The 27,565-nt window shown below is 45.1% G+C and overlaps 1 pseudogene; it reads left to right on the top strand.

Annotated features, from left to right (window-relative positions):
* Positions 1 to 6,482: 6,482 nt before the first annotated feature.
* The window catches only part of LOC128761104 (solute carrier family 25 member 47-A-like), a 21,195-nt pseudogene continuing 112 nt past the window's right edge, over positions 6,483 to 27,565 (top strand).

Genomic DNA, 27,565 nt, shown 5'->3' with positions numbered 1-27,565 from the left:
GAGTGACAGCCTGCCCCCGCACTATGAATAGCTTTCAGTTGCGTGACCTAGCAGATAAAGGCTTCGCAAAACAGATGCTGGGCAACTGGAAAAATGGTGAACCACCTTCACTACTGCCACTGGGTGTCCAAAGTTCCCACATGGAACTTGAAGGGGATGCACCAGTATCCCCGCCAGAAGTAAAACCTTTGTCACAGACACACCGACAACCAGAGCGCAAAGCGAGTCCTCGTCAGGCCCGTAAGGCATTCTTCTCACAGAAGGCATGGTCAGATGACTCCACAGCGCCACCGCAGTCCGTGGTCAACCAAACGGGTTTCCACAAACCCCCACATCCTGGAAACGTTTGGCGTTGTCACGCTAACCATGGAGATGGCCACGTAAAACCGGTCCCCTCCACTCAAGTAGATTCCCAGGCTAACTGTTGCCATAAGAAAAATGACAATCAGAAAAATCCCAGTCCTGAGGAGGAACAGATGTACAAGCTGTTCGTCCAGTGGTACAAGGAACAAAATCCAAAGAAGCCTCCCTCCAGACTAGGCCTGGAGGCAACTGAGAGTCAAGCCACACCACCGGCAGACAAGAACCTAACCTCAAACCCACCAAACCCAGCAGTCCTAGTCGTCAACTATAATCAGGACTCGCCACCCTTGGGTGAAAACTCGTGGGTCGAACACCCAGCTCAACCCACACAACAGCTTTTGGGTGAGTTGACAGAAAGGGGGGTGGCTCGCAAGTTTTACCTTGCCACGACTCTCGAAGATCTGCTTCACTATGAAGCCCTCGTTGACACGGCAGCAGACATCACTACCATGTCGACACAGGTGCTTGACCAATTACAGCAAGCTGCCCACGCCCAAGATAAAACTCTCAAATTACAGAAATGTAAATTAGATGTCTGGGCATTCTCCACCGTTGGCACACAGTTGAACACCTTAACGCTAATACACTGGACCATTGGACCCATGACTGTAGTCCACCCGGTCTATGTGTCACCACATAACAACATCCCTCTGCTTATCGGCAAAGATTTACTCAACAGGTTTGAGCCAATTATAGATTTCCAACGTCTTAAAATCTGGGCCCAAGTTCGTCAACCTCTGCCGCTAGAGCATGACTCACACCCTTCTTGCTATACAGGAGCAAAGGGGGGTGACTCAGCGAGACACGACCCGTGCAGCAACCCGCGAACACCCTCAAACTCAAATGTTGACACCGTTCTCTACCACCTTCCAGGCCAGAAACGCAACCGTTTCCTCGCGGCCAACCGCAAGCCAGTGAAACACAAAGACTTGTTCACTGTCTGTGATCACCCAGTCAGCACCCATGACATGCGAGTGCATTGGAAGAAGGTACGGGGTCACTCACGCATTCCCGGCCGAGACAGAAAGTATAATGACCTCACAGATACTTTGGCCAAAGAAGGTGCTCTCCACGGGAAGCCATGGAGCGTTCGACCTGCTCGGATCCACACAGAGTCCATGCCAGCCGTGTTGGCCGCAACTCGCCAACAATCCAGAAGTACTCCCACACAATGTAACACATCTTTACATTTGGCATGCGACCAGGTTTTTCAAAACTCAGATCTGGTAAATCGGCAGAACCAAGATCCCACCCTGTCATCTCTCATTCGCAGCGTCACGGCTGACCATGACAATGACGTCCCCAATCCCAATAGCGGCCCGCCGGACAGGGAACTGTCCCACTGGCTCACGGTCAAAAACAAACTGCGCATGGTTGATGGCTTGCTGGTTTATGTCTCAGATGAACATGCCATGCCAAGACTTGCAGTTGCACTGAGCCTAAGGGGGGTAATGCTAGCATATGCACATGTTGCACCATGCACAGGTCACAGGGGTGTCAAAGCAACTGTTGATGCACTACAGCAGGTAGCCTACTGGCCATGCATGCATCAAGATGTAGCTAACTACATAAAAGGGTGCTTAACATGCTGTCAGTTCCAGCCAACTCAACCTAATCAGAAACAGGGGAGTCACATTCCCATGGTCAGACCTGCAAACCGATTGGGTGGGACCCCTGGTCAAATCTACCAGAAGCAATGAATCTTCTTGCAACTGGGCTCACCGAAACCAAATTAAACGGCACCACACCCCAACATCTCCAAAAAAAAACAAAAAACAAACACCGGATGATAACTAGGATAGGCTGATACGAAAACCTGCATCGAGCCTAACTACAGACTGTATAAAAATGATAAGTCGTTGAATTTACACCTGTGTCATATTCGTGTTGTTTGGTTGCTGTTTGGTTGCTGTTACTTAAGATCAAGTGGCCAATGTGTGATGAATGCATGAGAGTAAGCTTTACGGTTAAAATTAACGTCAAATCACTGTCTAGGGAGTCAAGACTGAAATATTCTAATGTTTCGTTTCGTTCAACACACACAACATGAACAAACCATTTACCTGGCCCCTATCAAGTCTGCCTTTCAAGACCTCGACACCACCATAAGAAACCTGGTTACCCCTTTAACTTGTGTTTGGTCGGGAGCCAATACCCTGCTAATTACCATAGTAAGCGTCAGCTTCATTCTAACTTCCCGAACAATAAAAGATCTCAAGGACTCGTTTAATCGCTGTTAGGTGTTCAAACCAAAACTAAAGAACACTCAAGAAGACTTAATGTAGAAGGAGTTCTCTTCAACCTAGAGGAGGACCCCATACAAATTCCAACACTCATGATGTAAGCGCTCCTCCAAAAGCAGAATATGGCTCCACCTTGATACAAGTTCAAAGGTCAACTATTATCTCTCTCACCAAAAGAACATACCTAGTCCCTGTGATAGTTGTGTTCATAGGCGTGTCGATCTTGATTATTGCATGTTTCTTCTTCTTCTTCTTCTTTCTTCTCCTTCTTTTTGAAAAAAACATTTTCCTCATCAGTTAAGCCACACTTATTCCATTCACTATGAAGCTGTCTTATGCCTAGTTCAAGAAATTAAATAAAGTGAACTTGAGAAGGATAAATCTAACAATTTTCCTCACGTAGTCTCATCAGTTCCTCTCAACTTACCCTTATTCAAGTCCGAACTCCAAACTTCGCCACAAACAATGTTAGGTGAACCGGGTTCACCTTCACCCACCTAACTAAACTTCCCTCGCGAATCTAGTTTCCATCAACCTCGGTCTAGGTGATATTAGCTAAATGCATGCGACCCCCGGGGGTCATTCTGCTGACTCACTCTCTCTCAGGTGACTAAGGGGGGTGGAGGATGTTAGAACACACCAGTCAGTGTATGAGTGACTCTCATCACCAGGAGCCATGTGCCATCTACGACCACCCGAAGGACTCAACTCATCTTGGCCCCGATGGAATACCTGCGACAATTCCACACGACGCCAAGAGGGGGGATATGTAGTGATTCCTTCTCCAGAGATTCAAGCATGGACCTGGTGAACTTTTCTGGAATGTATAACTTCAACTCGGAGACATCTCCTCGGGTTCCTCCCATGCCTGTTGCAGCTCAGAGATCTCGGACCCCCCCAGATAAGGACCATAAATTGGTTGAATGGTCAAAGGGGGGAGAGACTAGAGCAACAGTCCAGGATGCTGTGCCGTAAGAGGAAAAAACTCTGACCAACTTGTGAACCCTCTTTGGTGGGGGACACACACAGCTCCCCCTTCTCCAGGTTCCAGATGAACAAAGACAGACTTGTATGTGAATGTGTCTTAATGTGTATTTCTTAAAAAGGACTTTGTTTCCCGCTTAACCCATGGTTTTCACAGGATGTTCCAGCAAACCAGATGCCCTGAACATGTGATGTTAAACTTGACATGAATGGTTGATTGTTATGTTGATCATTATAAGAAGACAATGTGCTAGAATGGTCATGTTTGGTGTCGTTTGAATGCTTAAATTGAGATGGGAAAGTTTTGACAGATTGTGAGCAACTTTACAACTCAGGTAATGTTTTATTGTCAAATAAAACTCTGGTACTGGGGGGGTCAAAATCTCCCATCTCAAGACTGGAATTTACGACCCCGTTGGAGGAGGAGGAAGGCCAGGCTTGGAAATCCTCGTCCAATCAGCAATAGGTGATGGAACTCCTTCAACCAATCAAGACTGGACAAGGAGACTCTTCATGAGAGTTTAAAAGACCCAGTTTACAGAGGATCATATCTCTGTTCACCCCTCTGTTCAGCCCTCTGTGTCCCTCTGTGCTCCTCTCCCCTCTTCTTCTGCCGCTCCTTCTGGCTCCTTCGCCTCCTACAACCAACTACAACCAACTTCTTCGACGGTTCCTGCTCAAGTTCCTGCAAAGACTCTTGCTTCTCCTCCACCCTTGAAGCCGTGCCAGCGTTCCACTCGCTGCCCATCCAAGTGTGAGAGTGATCGAGAACTTCTCCAAAGTTGCACGTCGCCCTCGTCCTACAGCGGTCCGCCAAGCCAGAGCCTCCTTCAGGAACGGCCCAGTCACACCAAGTGATCACAGCCGGCGGCCGTGACGAGCACGCGAGTCCAACTTCCAACAACCTTCCGCTGCCTGGAGTGTGTCATTAAGGCGACCACTCTAGAAGGTTATTCAGACCGGTGAATCACCTGGCACGAGAGAAAGATACGCCTTCGGTCCTACGCCGCTCTCTGCCAGCTACGATCACCCCGTCTGCGACGAAAGATCCACGGCGGTCCGGAAGACGATCCGAGAGTGCCATCGACGCCTGAAGCTGCGTGTCCTCATCACCTCAAAGTCACCTCGCTGAGAACCAGGACGCCTCCCTCCAAAGCCGCCTGCCTCCTCCCTCACCTCCTGACCGACCTTCTGCATCTACTCATCACCCTCTCATCCATCCATCCATCCCATTCATCCCTCCATTCATCGCCAAAGTAAGCCGCTGCTTGTCATCTCTGCACAGATTGGTGTGTTGGGGTTTAGTAATATCATTACTTGCCTGAGGTTGACAGTTAGACTAGAACGTCTCAACTTTCCCATCAGTTACATACGCGTCTGATGCAGTATTGACATTGCTTCATAACTGGTTTGCGTTTCCATCGCGATATTGTCGGGATCATATTATTCTATTTCTGCATCTTTCCTGTTTCTTTCTGTTCTTTTATTCCTAAATAAATCTATAAAATTACGTTGGTCTTGATCACGTTACTTTGGAGTGTATTATAATCAATCTAAGAGCCTCTGATCAGTAAAGGACATTACATCACGAGTAGTGACTTCAGAAAAATAGATTGATTACGCTAATAATTAATTAAGTTACCACGGTTAATTAATTAATTAAGTGTTAATCAAGAGAGCTTAATAGTCTCCTGGAAACTATATTCCAGGTGGTGCCCCGAACTTTCGAGGAGATATTATTTTTCATAATATCCACGTCACAGACGCAGGCGTCCGTGACCCGACAATCCGTCACTTTCACTACATTTCTTTGTTTCAATGTGTATTTATTAGCAGTGCAAATCGGAATGATACCAAAATCCATGCTCAAGTCTACACATTTTGACCTCGTTTTGATTGCCAAAACACAACTATTTTAACTAAGCCAACCGGCCTTGTACATATCCCAAACAATAATCCATTATTTCTATAAAGAGAGTTGACGACACTGGCTCATAAAGACAGTGACAAGAGTGTCACAGGAAGTATCACAAGATGACTTGCGCTGTCACTAATCTCTCATCAGATATGATAAGACAACAAACCCAGTGTGTATTCCTGCTATACTGACAACTTGTCATGTTTGTTAATATATTACTACAGGCGTATGTGCGCGGAGGATTTATGAATACTTTACTTCCATGCAACACAATCCCACCAAATACAGAACCCAAGTTAATATAATATACACGGATTTAATAGATTGTTTTGTCAAAGAAAAAAAAAGGACAGTCTAAAAAGAATAAAAGCTGATGATGATCATATGTAATGAATATTGCTAAAACATTTATAGTATGCATATAGGACATTTTTAATTATTTGATATACTGTAAGATATATGTAAGTTAGTCGAATTAAAGCACACAGCACAGTATTGTTTCATTTTCATTTTTTCATAATGTTCTGATATCAATGTATTTGCTGGGACGGTATGAGAATGGTAATCGAAGACAATCTGATCGGATTCAAACACGATTTATTCGTAGTCACATATCTTGATGTGTAATATAAACAAGAGTCAGTCCAACTCAAGTAATTATTTTTTATCAAATAGCTTCTTAGAAAATGTGTTATGATTTAGGATTGAGAGAGCTTTTCAGTTTTGTTGAACTAAACCTCATTGAATATACATTTCAGTATGAACAGTGAGCTGCGGTCTGTGTTTATATCAGCCATGCGGTCTGTTGAGTAACAAGTGCGAGGCTCCGCCCACTCATCTGAGCACATGCGTATGCGGACGTCACGCAGTCTTCACTGAGAGCGGCGCTCGCGGATCCCTCAAGGTTACATACGTGTGATTTCCGGACCGAAAATGGCCTTAAAGCGGAGTGGCTTGTGAGACGATCTGAAAAGATGCATATCGTCGACTTCGTGTCGGGGTCATTCGCAGGTAAACCGCTCCAAAATGTAGGCTAACAGCCGGGAATAGCTTGTTAGCACGATGCTGCCACGACGGACAGATGGATGGATGGACGAGAATGTTGCTTGCATAATTGATGTTTTTGGCCACAATATGAAATTAAATGTCTTTGTGGTGACGTCCAACCCGGCGTTCTATTGATGAGATTAAACGTTTTGGTCGAAAGCGTCGGTTCACCACCGCTTCGTTCTACCACGAAAACACATGTATTTTTACTTCTAACGCGTCAGAGCCATCAAAAACATGTTGCTCAAATGTGCTTACAAATGCACCAGACTGTATGCATCTCGATGTATTATGGTTTTATAATACAATGCTAGATTGTAATTACAATGTAATAAGTTACACATTCAATGTTATTTGCGAGGACAATAATTGTCATAATCCAATTATGAATGTTAAGATGATTCATCTGACTTTGTTTTGGACACAGGGGCCTGTGGAATGGCGGTGGGTTACCCCATGGACACGGTCAAGATGCAGTACAGTTTGTAGATTAACGTGAAAACCTTGTTCACACACACACACCATTCTATCATTTAAAAATGCCTTTTGCCATATTGCATATTAGGTTCGGATTCAAACCCAAAACCAGTTTACTGGCGTGTGGCAGTGCACGAGAGCCACGTTCACAAAAGAAGGGGTAGGACTGAAAGTGACTTAAGAAAACTCTGTGTTCTGTATGCAAGTTGTGAAAGAAGGGTCCTTTTCTTCTCACTCCTCAGGTGCATGGCTTCTTCAAAGGCATGTCTCTACCCATGACCACCATATCACTGACCTCCTCGCTGGTTTTCGGCACATACAGAAACTGCCTCCACTGTCTGAGCCAGGCCAGAGGAGGGGCTTCAAACACCAAACTAGACGTCTTTCTGTCCGGCTTGGCTGCTGGAATCACTCAGGTACCAGTGCCTTCGTTATACTAGTCTCTGTCTTAGAGCCGCTCTATTCACTTCTACTGAAAAAAACCCAAAAGAAATGTATAGATTTTCCGGCTTTTATAACGACATATGGGGCTAACATTTGACTGGAACCAGTTGGTCGACTTGAGGAAGAGAAACCAGAGGAACTAGTGTTTTTGAAGCTCATTTTGTGTAGTAGTTTTTTTGTGTATAAACGGTACCCAATTCGTCCTCTTCAAATGGACTTTTTACGTCCTGCGGTACTAAAACGCGACAACTAGAGGCCAATATTACACAACCCCAAAGAACAACAGGTCAACCTTGGGCCTCTCCTGCTTCATCCACAGATATCTGTCATGTCTCCTGGTGACATTGTGAAGGTTCGTCTCCAATGTCAGACGGAATCCAAAAAGAGTGGGACATTCAGACCCAAGTACAGAGGTCCGGTTCACTGCCTGCTGAGTATAGTTAAAGAAGACGGGGTCCTTGGCCTCTACCGGGGAGCGCTGCCGCTGATGCTGAGGGACGCGCCTTCTTTCGCAACTTACTTTTTAACCTACACCACCATCTGTGACTGGCTGACAGACAGCAGCAAGAAAAGACCAAGTGGGTTTCAAGTCGACTCCACCACAGTTGACTGCAGAATTTTCTGGAAAAATTTTTCAAATTGTGCTTGTAATTCAGATGAAAAGATTCATTTTATCGTTATTATTATTATTATAAAGAGGAGCAATTTACAAAGCCACTACTTGGCAGTTGGTTTATGTAAGTTTGGGTGGAAAAAAAATCAGTTTCGGAGGCAATAAATGGAATGTATGAAAAATAAAGTATTGTATTATTCCAAATGAACATTGTAGCAGAAATGTGGTAAAAATAATTTTGATTTTACCGAAAATAAATCATGTATAACTGTCATGAGAAGAGACGTGCCGTGTTGGTTTCTCTGATTTATTTGAGTCACAACAGTTCACAGGTAGCACACATGGATTTCTGCCTAATGGAAAACCCGCTCCGGTGTCTATATACTGAGACTCACGTCACCAGTCACTACGGCAATCACATTAGGACACAATACAATCCTCACTACATCTCCCCCTTTTAGGAAAACGTAACCAACTGAAAGGTTCGGACTACAATGTGCATGTGAAATGAAAAGGGAATATACTCAACACACACTCAAACCAAACCTAAAATGCTCATCAACTAAACTATAGTGCTTTTCGAACATCAGACATCATCGGGGTAGACTACCCTCAGTCTGAAAGGGATTATTCTGCCCTTTTTTTTTTTTTTTTTTTTTTTAACCAAACAGAACTTGTGCAACCACCTGTACAGTCAAATGTTAGTTTCTGAACCTAGCCGGTAGTTTTATCTCACGCCCCCGCGATGAGAATTTCACAGGCCTCTGCGGAGTTGCAGACAGAGGAGGAGACTCCAGGGAAGAACCTGAAGATGAAGATGTTGGTTCCTGCGAAGTAGAAGTTGCTTGAACCGGTGGACTTGTCTCAGGCTGTGTTAATGGGACAACTTCTTGCTGCTCCACTGGATCAGTCACCTCTGGAACTGCCTGAAGATGACGCCTGTTGCGACGAACTACCCCGTTATCCATCTCCACCACATATGACCTTGGCTCCTTCAACTTGCTGACAACTCTGGCTGGTGTTGTCCACTCCTTCTGTCCATCATGTCTCACCCGTACACTTTGGCCAGGAAGCAGCTCAGTCAGGGGACGGGCTGAATGTCGTCTGTTATAGAAAAATCTGTAACCCTCCTTTGCCGCTGTATCCTTCCGGGAGACCAGATCTTTGTCTACTGGTTGAGGGAGTAAAGTCTTTTCAAGTGCTGGCACTGTGGTGCGGATCTGTTGTCCAGTCATTAGCTGCGCTGGGCTCGCACCAGTTGCAGCAGTAGGTGTAGAGCGATAGCTCATCAAAGCTAAGCAGGGGTCTGGCTGTTTTAATATGTGTTTAGCAGTTTGAACGGCCCGCTCTGCAGCTCCATTTGCTTAGGGGTAGTGAGGGCTTGAAGTAATGTGAGTAAATCCATACTTCTTTCTGAAATCCTGGAACTCTGCTGATGTGAACTGAGTTGCATTATCGCTGACTAGTTCTAGAGGAATTCCCCATCTCACGAACATATGTTTCATCTTGCCGATGACCTGTTTGTTTGATGTGGTGGTGAGAGATGCTATTTCAATGTCTCTTGAATAATAGTCCACCACAATAAGGTAGTTTTTCCCATTCAGCTCACATAAGTCAGCTCCAACTCTCTGCCATGGACCCTCAGGTAAGGGAGTTGTCACCAGTGGCTCGCGTCTCTGCCTTGGCTTGTGCTTGAGACAAAAGTCACATGATGTTACTTGTTTTGTTATTTGAGCTCCAATACCTGGCCACCAGACCGTCACCTTAGCTCTCTCTCTACACTTAGTCAGTCCCTGATGACCCTCATGTAATAGTTTTAGAACATTTGTTCTGAGTGCTTTAGGAATTACGATCCGATCATCATAAAGTACCAGGCCACTCAGTTCTGATAGGTGAGCTCTGGCAGAATGGAACGCACGCAGTGGTGCAAACTCAGGCATCCTCTGTGGCCACCCCTTTCTCATGTGTGAGATCACCAGTTGGAGTTCCTCATCATCCTTTGTAGCTTCCCGTATTTCTTCTAGTTTACTTGACTTGATTGGCTTATGTTTGACAACATTGTTGATGTAGGCTTCCACATGACTCTGTGTCTAACTGGTCGTTTCCCTCCAATGGGTGTCTGGACAATGTGTCTGCAACAATCAGCTGTTTCCCAGGAACATGCTCAGCCACAATGTTAAAGCGCATGAGGCTATTGATGCAATAGCCTCTGACATCTCAGTGGTGTCTTGTCGATATCATAAGTGTTAATCAGTGGCACCAAAGGTTTGTGATCGGTTTGCAGTCGCACACTCCCCATGCCCTGAATGTATCTGGCGAAACGTTCACATGCCCACACCGAAGCCAAGCACTCCTTTTCAATTTGGGAATATCTTTTCTCTGCGTCTGTGAGGGTGCGGGAACAGAAGGCAACAGGACGCAGTTCTCCATCGTGGTCTTGTAGTAGCGCAGCTCCCAGCCCATAGCTACTCGCATCTGCACTGACCACCGTTGGCCGGGCTGCATTGTAGTAACAAAGTGCAGGCGCGCTGACTAACGTTGCCTTTGCTTTATTGAATGCCTGCTGTTGAGGCTCACCCCCGAACCTAGACGCTCTCTTTCTTGAGTGAACTGGTAATTGGATGAAGCATTGTGGACAGTCCTGGAAGGAATTTTCCAGCATAATTTATCAACACTTGTCGTAACTGTTCTACATTTGTGGGGTTGGGCATCCTGGTGATAGCCTCCACTTTGCTTTTGTCTGGTTTGACACCGTCCGCGCTTATGACATGTCCAAAGAACTGTAGCTCACTCCTTTTAAAATGACACTTAGCTCTGTTGAGCTTGAGTCCTGATGCCATAATTCTCTGTAACACTGCATCCATGCGACGGTCATGCTCTTCCTCACTTGAGCCAAAGACCAGCACATCATCCATGACAACAACCACACCATCCAGGTCTTTTAACAACGTGCTCATTAGTCTCTGAAATATTTCGGGTGCAGAAGTAATCCCAAATGGAAGACGTTTAAAACAAAACCTACCCATGGGCGTGATAAATGTGGTTAACTTCCAGCAGCTGGGATCCAACGGAATCTGCCAGAAACCGCTTGAGGCATCCAGAGTCGAGAACACTTTGGCTCCGATTAGTTTTGGAGTAATATCGTCCAGTGTGGGTAATATGTAGCGCTCCCGCTTCACGACTTTGTTCAGGTGCTTCCGGTCCACACACACCCTGACTTTGTCTTTGTTGCGCTTTGGGGCTGGGACCATTGGGGCGCACCAGTCGGTGGGCTCAGTCACTTCCTCAATGATTCCCAAATCTAACATGCGCTTCAATTCTTTTTCAACTTTGGGGAGAAGCGGAAAGGGGACCCTGCGTGGTGTATTGACACTGTAGGGTGCAGCATCGCTGGTCAGCTCTATCTTAACTGGCTCACAGTTCAGTAGTCCCATTTCTCCAAACAAATCTCCAGTCAGACATTTTTTTATTTCGTTAACTCTCGCCACCAGTCCCATCTGCTTCGCCACTGTTTTCCCTAGCAGGTTGCTAGCAAATGGCCCTTTGATGACTGTTATCCAATGTGTGTATTTTCCTCCTTTATACTTTGTCTCCATGCAGCCATTCACTTGCAGCTCAACGTCCCAGTCAGTATCTGACCCTGACTCTTCTATGATTGTGGGGTTTTGATTTGCCACGCCTCCTTGGAAAAGTCCGCCAATGAAAAATGTCACTTCGTCAGAATCCATCACCGACTCTGCCCTGACTTCTTTTATCATCCTACTCCTACACACCACAGCAAAATGTCCTTTCTTATGGCACTTATTGCACTTCTTATTATAAGCGGGACACTGCTCACTTTTACTATGGTTTCTATTGCACCGTGGGCAGAGTCGACTCTCCTCGAACCTCTGTCCTCATGCCGGCGCCTGCTGTGTAACATCGCAGCTCCGCCTCGCTCTGCTGAACTGTTTGTGTCTCACCTCATTCAATCCGTTCTCCACACGCTCCGCACTCTGTTGTTTAATTTGCTCGTTCTGCCGTGCAAGCTGAATTGCTCGTTCCAACGTTAAATCCGGTTCCAGTTGGAGTTTTTGTGACACCTCCTTGTCCCATATTCTGATGACAATCCGATCCCGGATATGCTCATCCTTAGCGTTGCCAAACTCACAGTGTTGCGCGAGCTCATACAGGCTCTGCACGAAAGCTTCTGTCGCTCGGGTTTGGATTTCAAGGTTTTGTGTACAGGGCAATTGGCTGTAACAAGCCGTCCCTAGTTCCGAGTACACTACCTCCCTTTGCCTCTCTGGTAAAGGGCCCCCTCGTGTGGTCAACTCAGACAGCCTCTTGTTGCAGACACGGTTCTAAAACTATAATAGATGTATCAACTTCACCTATTATATTAGTGAATAGTGTCGGCGCTTCACTGAGCGGGTTATTTAATTCGCCCGACCTGTTGAGAAACAGGTTCTTGACCTTACAATGCTACACCTTCTACCGTAGTCTCTTTACTTAGCTTCGTTTAGGGACACATGATTAGATCCTCAATCCATTCCTTAAATAAAATATTACCTCAGCCTTCTGAACTACCACTTTATCATTGACATAATAATTCAGGATGGAATAATGCTACCAGTCGAGACATTCACTAAATGTGCACAGGAAAGGGAATCAAACATTAATTCAATCCAGCATTAACTCACCTATAACCCAGTTGATGGTAGTACAGGAGCCAGTCGATTCTTTAGTAGTCAGGGATCAATGCCGTTGTGCCTTTTCAGTACTTAATTCGTACTCAGTTTTATTTTGTTTTTATGTCAAAAGTATTTCTCCAAAAAATTGATAAAAAGGATAACAAAACAATAAAATCAATAAAGAATAAAATTCAATACAAAAATGATAAAAGGGTAATAAAACAATAAAATTCAAAAAAGGATAATAAAAACAATAAAATCAATAAACATCAATAAACTCAAGGGTATTGCCAGACGCTAATACCCAACAAAGTCAAAGGCACTGCCAGACGCTAGTGCACATACATAAATGTCAAAAAATTATATAATCAAAATGCATACACAATAAAAAGGATTAAGTCAAAGATCCTAAAAAATATATTCAAAGTATATGCAATAAAAGAGATAAGTCAAAAGAATTAATCATAAAAATCAACCAATCAATAATAATAAACCATAAGAGAACAACAAAAAGAGTTAAATCAAATGGCCTAAGAGCAAGAGCAAGAGCACCGTCCCAAGTTAAGATACAAGACCTTACAGCAAACGGATGAAGCCAAAAGCGTGGATCAAGAGCGAGAGCGAGAGGTCAGTTTATCCTAGACCTTTATAGCAACATTGCCGATTTCAAAAAACAATCCCCCAATGCGTCATTAATGGGTGACGTGTTCTTGTCATCTTCAGTGGAAAGTTTTAATTTTCATCACGTGTTCTAGCTGTCGTCCTTAGTGGAAAGTTTTAACTTCATTAGAGACACCCCTTATGTCTTATGCAGATGTTTTAGATTCATTGAACATGCTGAGTGTTAGTTTCATTGTTTTGATAAATGTAACTTATGTTCTAAGTGAAGACCACAATGTTCTATTAATACAACGTTCCTTCTAAGTGTTAACCATAATCGCAAGCTCGGCTTAAAAACATGTTCTGCTTACAAATTCACCCTGAGGTTAGAGCATGCCCTGCTTGTAAGTTCAAAAGTGCAAAGCATACAGATTCAATAAGTACTCATAATAAGTGCAAAGCATACAGATTCAATAAGTGCTCATAATAAGTGTAAAGCATGGTTATAATATTTTCGATTTTCCAGTATATAGAACATCCCCCTCCGAAAATATCCTCCTTCACCATTTGTCTAAGTCCATCGATTCATCTTCTTCATCTTTTTCATCTTTTTCATTCATTCGGGACTCAAACTCCTTCAAATCTTCCTCCTTCAGCCTTCTCAGCACATTCATATAGTAGTCAAACAATTTCTGTGCAGACTCCTTGGATCTACCGGTAGATGTCGTGGCGGCGTGCGTTGAAGGAGGAGTGAGGTCGCTTCCTCTGCTCGGACGATTAGGCATGGTGGGATCTGGACTCTCAGCTCGGGGGGTGGTAGGAGAGTATTCGTTCCGCTCAGGCGTAACAGGGGTCGAAACTCTGGGGGTATTCGGACGCACCGGAGATGATGTGTTCACAGGATCAGCCGACCCTGAAGATGTGTTCACAGGGTCAGCCGACCCCGTGGAAGTAACATTAGCTGGGACATCTGTGAGCTGTTTTGAGTCTGGGAAGACAAATTTGTTTTTTATCATATTTAACCCACATTGATGACAATTTTTCAGGACATGGCCCTCATGTTTACATAGGAGTAGATTTTTAAGAGTCATTACATTACCTTCACAATAGTTGCAATTTGTTGCACCGGTGTCTTCCGGATATTTTGATTGATCTTTCGGATTTTCTTCATCCGTCTCACCTTCAGTTAGCGAGGTGTCACTCTGCTGTGATCGAGGAAAGGACTGCAGGTGTACGTACGTTGGTACGGACACGGAGGCCCTTGAACGTCTGGGTGCCCTTGGGGCGGGAGTAGCTCCCGAATCCGAGTTAGCAGATGGTCCTGTATCAGGCAGACAGTTGTTCCCCTGCCCAGGAGGCGAAGCAAACTGAAATACCCAACCGCTTCTGGATGTCGCAGCTCTCTCTACCCAGCGTCTCGCCGGATTTGTTCTCCGAGGAAAGGGCCTCCCACCGCGCCTAAATCTCTGCTTGTACTGCTCGAGCATAGCAGGGCGCTTCCAGTCACGTTCTCCCTTCAACACAGCCAGAGCTTCTTTCTCATTTCCGCTTATTACCAGTTGGGCAAAATTCTGCCATGAGACTGGTCCTTGAACATGCCACCCCAATGCGGTGGGCACTGTTGTTCTATTTTTCAATAATTTGCTCATCCACTCGAAGTAACCACGAGGGCAAAATCTTCCCTGATAATGGTGTAGACTAAACCCCCCATGCCATAATCTACCATGTTCACTGAGTATCAAGTCCTCCCAGTCCTCATACACGCTCACATCGTCTCTTAGCCACTGAGTCACCATCAGTAAGTTTGGGTCACGGAGGTGAATCTGGTCCCCTGGACGTCGGTAACCTGGCTGTATGTTTCCCGGCCCCCAAGGTCTAGCGGGACTAATGAACCCCAAATCTTTATCATACACTTCTCCCACCTGTTCCGTTTTTAACAACATTCCCTGCACCACATATGGAGGATGAAATCCTCCCTGTTCAATCCAGGATGTCTGCCCAGGTCCTATAGTACAGTGGTACACCCTAAGGGCGTACGTGGTCAATGGGGGCAGCTTATCATCCCCTGGGAACGTGAACTCCCAGTGTTCGGCACATACCACTGGAAGCCAGTGTACTAATGGTTCATTCTCCTGGCACATTACCACGAAACGTGGCCATGCCTGGAGGATGAACGGGGTCTCTTTTTCAAATGACCATACAATCTTTCTCGTTGGTTTGATTTCGAGGGGCACCCATATCTTTTGGACCTTCTTTCGGTGATCTTGAGTGACGACGCCGCGTGATACTTTTGCTGTAAATCTCATGAGGGGCTTATTCCTCCAATATTCAATCATTTTGGTGGAGGGTCCCCAACTAAAAACCCTACGGCGTCCTATGTCTGCAGGGCGGACTTTGGTTTTAGGATCAAGGGGCTCCATGATCACATCCAGAGCTACCAGCACATTCGTCTCCTTTGTGCCCCATGGATCCCATTGATCCGCCTTGTCGTTCCCGTCCGTAATCACAATTGGGCCCTGCAGAAACATTACAAAATGTCAATTTTGAGAAGGTCTACTAACAGCAGACGCCATTCCAAACAACCTAATGTCGTTAGGAGTTTTCCATAATTTCATGGGATAACAAGTCCCCATCAGATAACCTATATAAAACATAGAGACATACAAGGAAGTTCCTCCACCTAATTTTTTAATCAGGACCCATATCATCAGAATCATCCATTGCCCTGTAAGATTTAGTGCTGCCTTTTTATACCTCCCCAGGGTTGACCTAATTAATGTCAGCAATAAACCTATGAGTATAAGATATATCACTGTTCCTGCTATATTGCAATAGGTGCACTGAGAATCTGTGCAAAATAGTAAAGTCAATTCGGTGTACAAACTGTCCAGAATGTATACTACGGTGACCGCGGTCGGCCAAAGCCACGGTCTCTGAGGACTAAGATTCAATGCAGCGACTCCAATGAGGCCGAATGATGTGTGTAAAGGGGTTACTTTCCTAACTAAAAAACGAATGCATCCTATTACTAATCCGAAGATGCACCCTAGGCAAGTTTTTTGCTTGTGTAATGGAGGAACAAATACTACTTGTAACATGGACAGTATCATAAGATCAATAAAATCTGTCCCTTCCTGAGGAGGATTTGCTGGGTCATACCCGGTGTTGTTCGTCTGGTTGCTTGCCATGCTCAGTGCGACTAAATATGAGATACTTCCTGCGCAGCTTTGCCTGTGTGCTTGTAGATGGAGGTGTTACGTTCAGTTTCCTGTTGACGTAGATGGAACATCAGTATGTCTGCTCCAATGTATGCCCATGTCAGCATCATCCAGAAGATAGTCCAAACACTATCTCCTGGATCCGTGCAGTGTTCAAAAACTTTTGGGTGTTTAATGTAACGTGGGTAATAAGCCATGGAGCTCAGTGTATCGTTCTGTAACATTGTATCATTTTGCCATTTAGTCAATCCTTCAGTGATGTCATAAACCAATGCCTTGGCACTGATTAGGATGTATTTTTCTGTTATTATAGTGGTTGTTTCAACCTTTCTCCATTCCAGAAGAGATCTATAAGTACTCTGAGTGGTTATGGATCTACAAAGAGTAATGTTTGTTCTCTGGCACCAATCTTCTCTGTTGGAGAAGTAGGTAATTTTAAAATTAAGTGATTCATATATTATTATGATGGTGCCAAACACCCATATTAAGGTCATAAATTTAATCCTGAGGTTTTCCTTATTCGCTTCCCCCTCAGGTACTTTTGTAGCCGATACCTTGGTCTTCATATCCGGACCTGAGTGCAGGCGTGTGTACATGTGCACGCCAGGACCCTGACTGGGGACCAGCTCATACTGGAAAGCAGTGATCCTCCGGCTGATGTCGGCCTGGGGAACAGCCTCCACAAACAGAGCCCCGTCGTCTTTGCTGAAGCAGTGCACCGACCCAGAGGCCTGCTCCTTCTCCGCCAGCAGCAGCTTCAACTCCCCGGCTTTTTCCAAATACATGTTGGCCCCTTGAGAGTGAGCATGAGGTCTGATGCACATGTATGACAGCAAAATGGTCGTATGGCGAGAGCCAAGCTGAGGCGGTTCATACGGCACAGTCACACTATGCCTCTTCGTGTTGGGGTCTTCATAATACAGTGCCAGTTGGCTGCCCTCGAGCCGAATCAAGTGGCTGCTGTTTTCTGCAGCGTCCTCATTTTGGTGGTGGGGGCAGCGGCGGACCACCTCTGCCACGTGCTCCGTTTTAGTGTCTTGACGGTCACCTGACTCTTCACTTCCTGACTATTTATAGTGGGGGCAATTGTCATGATGGTAGCTGTCAAAATAGTAGCTGCTTCTGTGATTTTGTTCACAGAGCTTTTCACACTCTGGCGCTGTCTCTGTCTGGGTTTTGCGGTGACAGCCCGACCTGTCATTTCCTTTACAGCAGATTTTTGCTCAGCATATTGACACGTGCCACTTACAGCTCCGTGTATATTTAGATAGACAGCTGCTTGTCTCATCCATAAAGCTTGATCAAATTGAGTGCCATTTTTCTCTGTTGCAATTGGTAGGGGTATTTCTCTAGTTTCTGGAGTCAGAATGGTGCAGTTTTTACAGTGTACTGTTTTTAATTTCCAACGTCGGGTGACACTGCTAGTATGGGTCATGTGTTCATAGACTATATTTGACCATGAGGCTATCACTAATATTAGTATGAATAATAACATTCCAATTATAAAAAGACTCAAGGGGGACATCCTAGTGGTTTTCTCCCATTCCTTGATCATTTTGTCTCGTTTCATTTGTTTCCTGGAAATTGTAGCTGGCGTCTGGTGTTGCATGTCTTTGGCTTGATCTTTATATGCCAATTGTTGTCTTGCCTTAAATTGCCACCAGCTCCTAGCTTTCCAATACCAGAATTTGTCCCATAAATTCATTATTCCTTCTTTCCCTTCCTTCTTTTAAGAAGGCGGGCTATTCTCGATTGCTTACCGTTAGCTGGCCGTTTGCCCTTATCGTGTTTTTTAGGGGCCTCTTCCTCTTCTGACCCAGGATTATTGAGATCCTGTGGGTGAGAAGAGGGCGGTGGCATTAATTCTTGCAACTCGGACTCCCTTTTTTCTCCTGATTGGTTCATAATAGCTGGGCTGTTTTTGGGATTATTCCTCTCCCCCTCTGGACCAATCTCATATACAGCTAGGCGGGGCCTCAGGTGCTGCTGGAAAAATGTGTTGCCTGGCATCTCCAGATCCAGAACAGCCTCAGAGAATCCAGTACGACTTAGCTTAGATCTTTTCCTCAGCCAAGCTGACCTCCACCAAGTCAATTTTTCTTTTGCTACGGGCACAACCGGGATCGAGACATTGGTCAATATCATCAAATCTCCAGTCTTCACCTCTATGAAGACCCCCAACGGGTACCATGCGATGCGGGTGGACGCAATAAGGACATGGGCCGCCCCGGGCACTGTTCGAGGGCCACATTCAGTAACAAGAATAAGAGTACGCTTTATAGTGCAGACCCTAACTTCTTTTGCTTCATTAGGATGTCTGGGCAAGGTCCCAGAAGTTGTAAAAATCCTTTTATTGTTGGATAAATGGGGGTAGTTGTACACATCAGGGTGGTACACTTTCCCCTTAACCTCCTTATCGTGGGGCCATAATTGTTCGGTCCACCACCTTCCCAACGAGGTGGATTCCCAATTTCTCCAACTAAAGCCTGGCAAAGATAGGCTTCCGTTTCTAGACAGATGTAAGCCATCCTCCCACTTCCACGGGAGGAAGTCTTCCCATTTCATGGTGGTATCCTTGGGGATCAATGAAAGTTTCTGTTGTGTTGGTGGAAGTAGACACAGGAGACGTGGAGTCCGGATTCTCTTCTTTATTTTCTTAACTTTCTATATCTTTCATTTCTCCCATTCACTCTCCCAGAAACTTCTCTTCTTCTCTCCTCCTCTGTAACCAGCTCACTTGCGACATCCACTGGCCACACGCAATCTTCATACCAGAACACAACATCTCCCCTTTTACCCGAAACGATCCAGTCTGTAACTGTAATTGAAAACAGACACGTGAGCAGAAATGATAAACAGTAACATTGATTCACTAACCAGGCCATGTGCAGCCAAATGCAACTGTGTATATGGTATGTGGCAAACTAACGATTGACTGATTAGTTTAATCTCTCGCAACAACTCTATGAGAAATAACGCCAAACAAAACTATCTACCACAAGGAACAAAGAATTAACTTATTACTCATCACACTTTCTGCATAACTATTTCTTAACATCCTTCATGACAAAATCTTTTGTCCAAGTAGGTGGTCGTCTCATTCTCTGGACCACTGGTTCTGGAGGCCTGATGTTTTCTTCTTCATCATCTCTCCTCATTGTTCCCGCTGATTCCTCTGAGCAGAGGGAAAGACGTGCTGCATTGCATCTTGATCCATCACTCAAAATGAATGAGCTTGTTCCAGTCTGTTGTTCAACCAAAACAGGTTCACTGTACTGTCTCTCTCCCTTTCTCACACGAAAAGGCTTCTTCACCCGAACATGAGCACCGACAGTAACTTTCGACGGTCTGGCACCTCGCTTTCCATCTGTATACTGCTTGCTCCTTGCCTGTTGTGTGGCAACTCTCTCACAGATCTGTTCATATATCTTTTTGTCAGACACAGGCGGTAAGATGTTGAGTTTCGTCCTCATGGGCCTTCCTCTGAGCAGTTGGAAGGGTGATGACCCAGTAGTAGGATGAAGAGTAGCCCGATAGCTCTGAAGCAATTCCGTAACCACTGTTTTCCATGGCTGTTGTGTAGCCTCCGCTACTTGAAGACAGTCTTTTAAGACTCTGTTAAAGCGTTCAACACATCCGTTTGCTTGTGGATGGTATACACTTGTCCTGATGTGCTTGATCCCCCTCATTTTCACAAACTCCTTGAAAGCAGACGATGTAAACTGCGGTCCATTGTCTGTGGTGATTGTGCAGGGATTCCCTTCACGTGCAAAGACTGTTGTCAAGAACGTCAGAACATTTGCTGTACTTGCTGTGTGAGTAAATGCTACTTCTGGCCATTTACTGAAGTAATCCACCATGGTCATGGCAAATCGGCAGTCATATGGTCCTTGCTCAAATGGTCCCACAATATCCATTGCTAAGTGTTGAAAAGGTCCCTCTGGGAACTCAACAGGCTGCATAGGTGCAGGTGATGTTTTGGCTGTCTTGTCACATGATTGACAAGTCATGCATGTCTGTAGCATCGTCTGAACTAGTTCATCCATCTGCGGCCACCAATATAACTCTCGGAGACGTTGCTTTGTGCGAACAATTCCTTGATGTCCTTCATGAGCCAGATGAATAACTCTCTCTCTTAGGGTTTTTGGAACGATCAGACGTGTGCCACGGAAAATCAACGGCTCTTCGACTGCCAGTTCATGTCTTAATGGGAAGTATGGCTGTAGTGACGTAGGCAGTGATTTTTTTGTTTTCGGCCATCCTGCCTGTATAACATTTCGTAGCTGTTCAAGGTCCGGACAATGAGTACACTCTGCTTTGAAATCTGCAAGAGGCAGTGCAGATGGAATAGGTGAAACTTCTGCTACTTCCAGCAGTGACTCTTGATCAACTTCTGCATCAAGACCGTTGGAGATGAGTGGAACCCGTGACAAGCAATCTGCTATGATGTTCTTGTCTCCGGGCCGGTACTGCATGTCATACTGAAAAGACATCAGACGGGATAACCAACGGGCGATTCTCATACCAGCTCTGTTCATCCCTTTTGTGTTCAGGAGTGTAGTTAAGGCTTGGTGATCTGTCCTCAGAGTAAATCTGTGACCCCAAACATATGTCCTCCATCTCTCGACGGCCCACACACATGCAAGTGCCTCTTTTTCCACAGTGGAAAACTTCCTCTCAGATGGTGACAGGGTACGGGAAGCAAAAGCAACTACGCGTTCCACATTGTCAGAGTGCAATTGTGAAAGAACTGCACCTAGTCCGTAATCTGAGGCATCTGTGGAAATGAATGTAGGTAGGCTAGGGGAGTAGATTGCAAGTACTGGACTTTGCGAGAGCATCGTTTTCAGTTTGTTAAAACTCTTCTCAGCTTTTTCTGACCATTTCAGCTCAGCTTGGGAAGTCGCTCTGAGTAACTGTCGCAATGGCTCAGCTACTGTAGCATAGTTTGGCAAAAATTTGCTAAACCAGGACGTCAAGCCCAAAAAAGAACGTAAAGCAGCCATATCTTTAGGTGTAGGAGCTTCTGCAATTGCAGTCAAGTGATCTGTGCTCGGACATAATCCTTCTTTCGAAATGACATGACCCAGGAAAACAATTCTTTCTTGACACAGGGAACTTTTGTCGAAGTTGATGGTAAGTCCAGCATCCTTTAGCCTTTGGAGCACGTTTTGCAGGTTTAAGTCATGGTTCTCTCTGGAATGACCATAGACAATAATGTCATCGAGGTAGTTTTGCACTCCAGTCACGTCCTTCAAGATCATTTGCATCATTTTCTGGAATGCCGACGGAGCAGATGCAAGTCCAAAGGGAACTCTGGTGAACTGAAACAGTCCATCATGTGTTATAAATGCAGTCAGACTACGGCTCTCTGGATGCAAAGGCAACTGATGGTAGGCAGATCTCAAATCAATTTGGCTGAAATGTGTAGCACCAGCTAACTCAGAAAACAAGTCCTCCATGTGTGGAAGAGGGTAGCAATCCATGATGACACTTTTATTTGGTTCTCGTAGATCCACACAGAGTCTAATCTTACCTCCACGTTTTCTCACCACGACCAGAGGACTCACCCATTCAGAAGCATCAACTCGCTCTATTATGGCCTCGTGTAGAAGTCGCTTAAGTTCCTCTGTCACTTCATTACGTACACTCAAAGGCAGGCGTCTCAGTTTTTGTCGTACTGGTGGAACTGACTTGTTCACTTGAACCTTGTGAATAAAACCTTTCACACAACCAAGACCTTCCAGTGCAACGTTGTTTACAGTAGGTTGTGGCATGTCTGAAGGTACCACTGCATTCTTCATTTTTGAGTGATGTACTTTCCCCTCTATTATGCTCATTTTCAAAGCTTTAATCAAGTCCAGACCGAGCAGGGGTGATCCTGACTTGACTATGTAGAACGTTGCATTCACTCTGTGTGTCTGGCATGGTAGAGAAACCACTACTCGAAGGCAACCCACAACAGGAAGATTCTGTTTAGCATAGGTGACCAGCTTTACCTTTGGCTCTGTAAGTGGACACTGTGAAAGGTACTGTTGGTATAATGTTTCTGGTAAGATGGACACAGATGCACCAGTATCCACAATTAACTCCAGGGTGGTTATATTACCCTCAGGTGTCTTGAACATGATGTTTGAGGTGATCTTGTCCCTTGAAGCAGCAACTTGCTTGACATTCTCCACACAGAGAACTGCCAACTCCGGTACCACAACTTCTCTCACTTCACTTACAGCAGATTTGCAGACCTTTGCGAAATGTCCCATTTTTCCACAGCTGTTGCACTTTACTTTGGTGGCTGGGCAACTTTTATCATTAGCCAAGTGTTTAGCTGATCCACATCTGTAACACTGACGCTCATTTGTATGTTTAGCACTGGCTCGTGATGGTCCTTTAACTGGCCTCACTCCTCTTTTCTCGTCGCCAATTTGTTGTGTTGGTGGAAGTAGACACAGGAGACGTGGAGTCCGGATTATCTTCGTTATTTTCTTAACTTTCTATATCTTTCATTTCTCCCATTCACTCTCCCGGAAACTTCTCTTCTTCTCTCCTCCTCTGTAACCAGCTCACTTGCGACATCCACTGGCCACACGCAATCTTCATATTTGTTCATTCTTTTGAACTTCGATGACAATTTATCATCACTAGTAGTCCACATAGTCTGATATATCAGGATGGGGCAGTTCCAGGAGTCAACAGTACTGGCCCTTAATGCAAGCGGGGGCTGCATGAGACAATCGTTTGAATGAAAACGATGCCGTAGCGCCAAAAATTGTGCTGGGTTTATCTGCCAGGGGGTGCCTGTATCACACACGGCCCAGTCCCCCGCACTTCGGCCACAGATGCATGGCTTGCAGTGGGTGTCTTTACGTAATATTTGGTATCGACCCCCCCACGACTCCCAGCACCACATGCAGAACGTGAAAGGGGCAGATCCCATTAATTCGATCCCGCCCACCAGGTGTTCAGCTCCTACCTCCGCTTGCTCAGGACGGTGCTCATGCTTGTACCTTGCATCACCAGACCAGATGAGGACAAAAATGGGCTTAGCACAAAGGGCACAAATCACCAGGTTCATAATTAGACCACCTAACACTGGTGGTGGGGTGAGTATAAGGCATAACAATCCCCTTTTTCCAGGAACGATTAGAACCATCCCAGGCCATAACAAGGAGGCCATTATTCGGGAAGACTCGATCGGGGTGCATTTTAACATAGTCTTCCCCTACCCCCTGAACCCATCCTGGCACATGGTCTCGGTTAGCTTCCATCCTGATTTTTACACTTAAGTCGAAGTTGCTTGGGGTGGTACCTGTGGCCATCTTTTCCCGTAAGTACATTCCCTTCGACTTTCACTATCGTAGTAGACCTTCCAGTGGCGAGTATCCACACCTCACTGCCCACCTGTAACGATACAGAGGGCCCGTGAGAGCGGGCAGGGTCATGACCCCGCAACTTAGGGAGACTGAGCTGTTGGTTAATGGCAAAGAGGTTTTCAGGTAAGTGCCATCTATGTTTATACAACAGTATTTGTGATTTTGCCGCGCGCACTGCGCGTTCCGCGACTCCATTAGTGTTGGATTGGTGCGGGATAGATAAGATATGTCGTATCCCCACCTGTTCCAACCACGAACGAAAGTGTTTAGAAGTAAACATGGCGGCATTATCAGATCTGAGGCTTTTGACTGGGTTCCCCTGAATAAATGACATCACACACTCTTTTGCTGTCTTTGTGGTTTCCTTTTTAATGGGGTAGACTCGGGTGTGTCCTCCCCCATTATCAGCTATTACCAGGAATTTTTTATAATGACCGAAGTGACTCCCCAGGACACCTACGTCCATAGATGCGGAAATGCCTGGGAATTCTTCAGCTATTTCGCCTTCTTGATAAGCAATAGGAGGCAACAATCCCTTCTCCATGCATATCTCACAATTATGTCTAACCAGCGATATTGTGTCTTTGAGAGGGCCGGCCTCAATCCCGTTATCAACCATCCATCGCCGCGTTCTCTCATTACCAACATGTAGCAAAGCGCGATGTATATGCTGGACATAATCCAGCCTCTCTTCCTGAGGGATGACAAGTTTCCCTTGATCATTCTTCCATTTATCAGGAAAAATCAAGGTGCCCACTACAACTGCTCTAGTCTGCACTAGTCTGTCGACCACATCATTTCCCATGTGATCAAAATCTTGGAGTCCCGTGTGACTATTGACATGTGTCACCCACAATTTTATATGTTGCAGCAGCTGGTTCACCACTATCCATAAGTCACGGTGCTCCAGTTCTTTACCTTTATAATTCTGGAAGTCTCGTTGCTGCCAGTATTTAAGGTTATCTTTCAGCCCTTCCGACACATACCAACTATACTATATACCAACTATAGTATATGGATTTTATTCCCTTCTTTTTCACATATTGTAGCCCGCTGACAACTGCCTGTAGCTCGGCTTCCTGTGCTGTTTTGCCCATTCTTCCTTTTTCCTTATATATCGGTTTGTCTCGTTTGTATAACACAAAACCCCAATATCCCTCGGGATCCTGAGATGTTTTACTACCGTCAGTAAAAAGGGTGTATATCCCTGTATAGTCTGGTTGAGACATCGTAGGGATTTTAGGCTGTTGTCTAGACTTAGCCATTACAAATGACCAATTCGGATCTAGAAGCATTTGCTTCCACTTTCCCCATCTAGAGGCATAAGCTTTAGCAAACTCCACCGTGTCTTTGACCATTTCTTTAGTGAGGTCATTCTGTACCGTACATTTTACATAAACCTGGCCTAAGTTAGAAGCCAGTTCAGTATAGACTTTCCATAATAACCTCAGTTCTCTTTCTGCTGGGGCAAATCGACTTTCAGTGGGTGAATATCTGACAGATACGTAGCAAATCGGTGTGTCATTACTTTCCTCGTAGACTGCCGCGCATCCCCCATTTTCCTTTTCCTCCAACACTACCACGGAGATATTCTGTCCATCTCGATACGGAGCGAGCTTCACCCCATCTGTAAGAATGTGTTGAATAAGACAGTTCCAGGTTTCTGTTTCTTCTGGCGTTAGCATTCTATTGTGCTCTATTAATTTTAGGGACCGCTTGTCGAATGACCTGACCTTATTTTTAATTATCTCAACAGGTCTCGCTAAAGTAGAGTAATAAGGAATCATACTTTGCAGCCACCCCAGTTTGCCTAAGCATTTTTCTAGCTCTTTAAGCGTAGTAGGGTGCAGATTTTGGAGATATTCGTCAGTGGAAGTTATCGCGTGCTTTGTATCCAAAACACCCAGATATTTAACTTGCGGTACTCCTATCTCACATTTAGCAATTCCAATATTCATTCCATGATCCTTCAGTCTCCGGATCACTTCCTCTAAAAGCTCGAGATGTTCTTCTTCTGTCTCTGTGGAGATAAATATATCGTCTATATAGCACGTGACTGGCAAGTCATGCAACAATTTCTCCATTCTTTCCTGAAATGCGTTTGGGGAATTTACAAATCCTTGGGGCAGCCTGGTCCACATGTAGCCCTGTCCTTTTATCATAAAACAAGTTTTTGGCCTGCTCTCTTCCGCCAGTGGCACTGACCAGAATCCATTAGCGAGGTCAATACTGGAGTTATATTCTCCCGGGCGTATTTTTAACATGGTTTGTCGGGGATTAATTATTTGTCTAGTATCTTTCACTGTCACGTCATTTAACATTTTCAGATTATGGACAGGCCTAACGGTACCGTCCTTTTTTGGTACTGCCTGCACTGGCATTAAGCAGGGTGGTTCTTTAATCTTTTCAATGACCCCCAATTGTTCTAATTCTTTAAACACTGCCAGCAATTGAGCTTCATATTTTCCTAATGGGTATTGTTTTTGTTTACCGGGGAGACCACCCCTAATGACATATGGTTCTGTTTTCATTAATCCTACATCATTTTTAAATCGAGCCACTTCGGCCGAATAGAGAATCTTTTCTAAGCGTGCCTTGTCTTTTATGTGCGAGGCACATACTAATTTTTCTATGGCCGTAATCCTGTTAACTTCTCTCATCCAATTTGAGGAAGGGGCATCAATAATCCATTCTGAATCATTCGGAGACAATAACGGGTTAGGCCCAATTGCCACAGTTTTTCCATTAAATATACCTAGGGCCATCATAACGACATCTCCATTAGCCAATTTTACGAGTATCTTCTGATCGAGTTCTTCATCTAACCATTCTCTCGGTAATATGGATATATCTGTTCCAGTATCATAATAGCAATCTCTTTTTTGATCTTTAACCCATATCTGCACTTTATAAGGCCTCATTATTGGGTTTTGGGTTCGTGTTTCTCTAACACTTTCCTCTGGGCTGCGATCAGTTCCCTTCCCTGATCCTGATTTCGCCGCGCCGCTGCAAGTATTACCGCTTCTTTTTGCTCTTGGGTCATCGTTTTCCAGTCCTCGTCGGACGCTGGTTTCGGACGGGGGCGATCTTGCCCCTTTGTTTGGGGTCGATTGTCGGCATGATTCTGCCTCCAGCGAGGCTGTCTGTGGGTATTCATGCCTGAGCCATTCATATTCTTGTTGAATGGAGGGCGCTTGCCCCCACCCTGTCTCTCGGGTCTGATGTCTTGCTGGTTTCGATCCTTTCTGGGTGGAAAGGAAGATCGAGTGCGAGGCGGGGCGCGCACACACATGATCTTTAATACACATGTAAAATGATAATAGCAATGATAATAACAATGTAGATAATGACGTTGGAAAGCAGAGCAGGAGCATTACGAGGTATGACAAGAACTAACTTCATCGAAGGTACCCTGAGAACATGTAATGAAGAATATATTCTTGGCTGATGATGAGGTGGAGTCAATTGTGCGTGTGAGGCACTTAAAACAGGTTCATGCTGATGATGGCGAAACTGTTTTTATCTCAGGGATACGATTCCCTCACGGAATGTTACTGAGGAAACGTAAACCTAATGTTCCTCTGCGACAGGCTCGAGCGGCGTGATGCTGGC

The sequence above is a fragment of the Synchiropus splendidus genome, chromosome 1 (genome assembly GCF_027744825.2).
Source record: "Synchiropus splendidus isolate RoL2022-P1 chromosome 1, RoL_Sspl_1.0, whole genome shotgun sequence".
NCBI lineage: Eukaryota > Metazoa > Chordata > Actinopteri > Syngnathiformes > Callionymidae > Synchiropus > Synchiropus splendidus.
The sequence above is the reverse complement of the archived record's forward strand: the minus strand, read 5'-3'. Positions and strand labels throughout refer to the sequence as shown.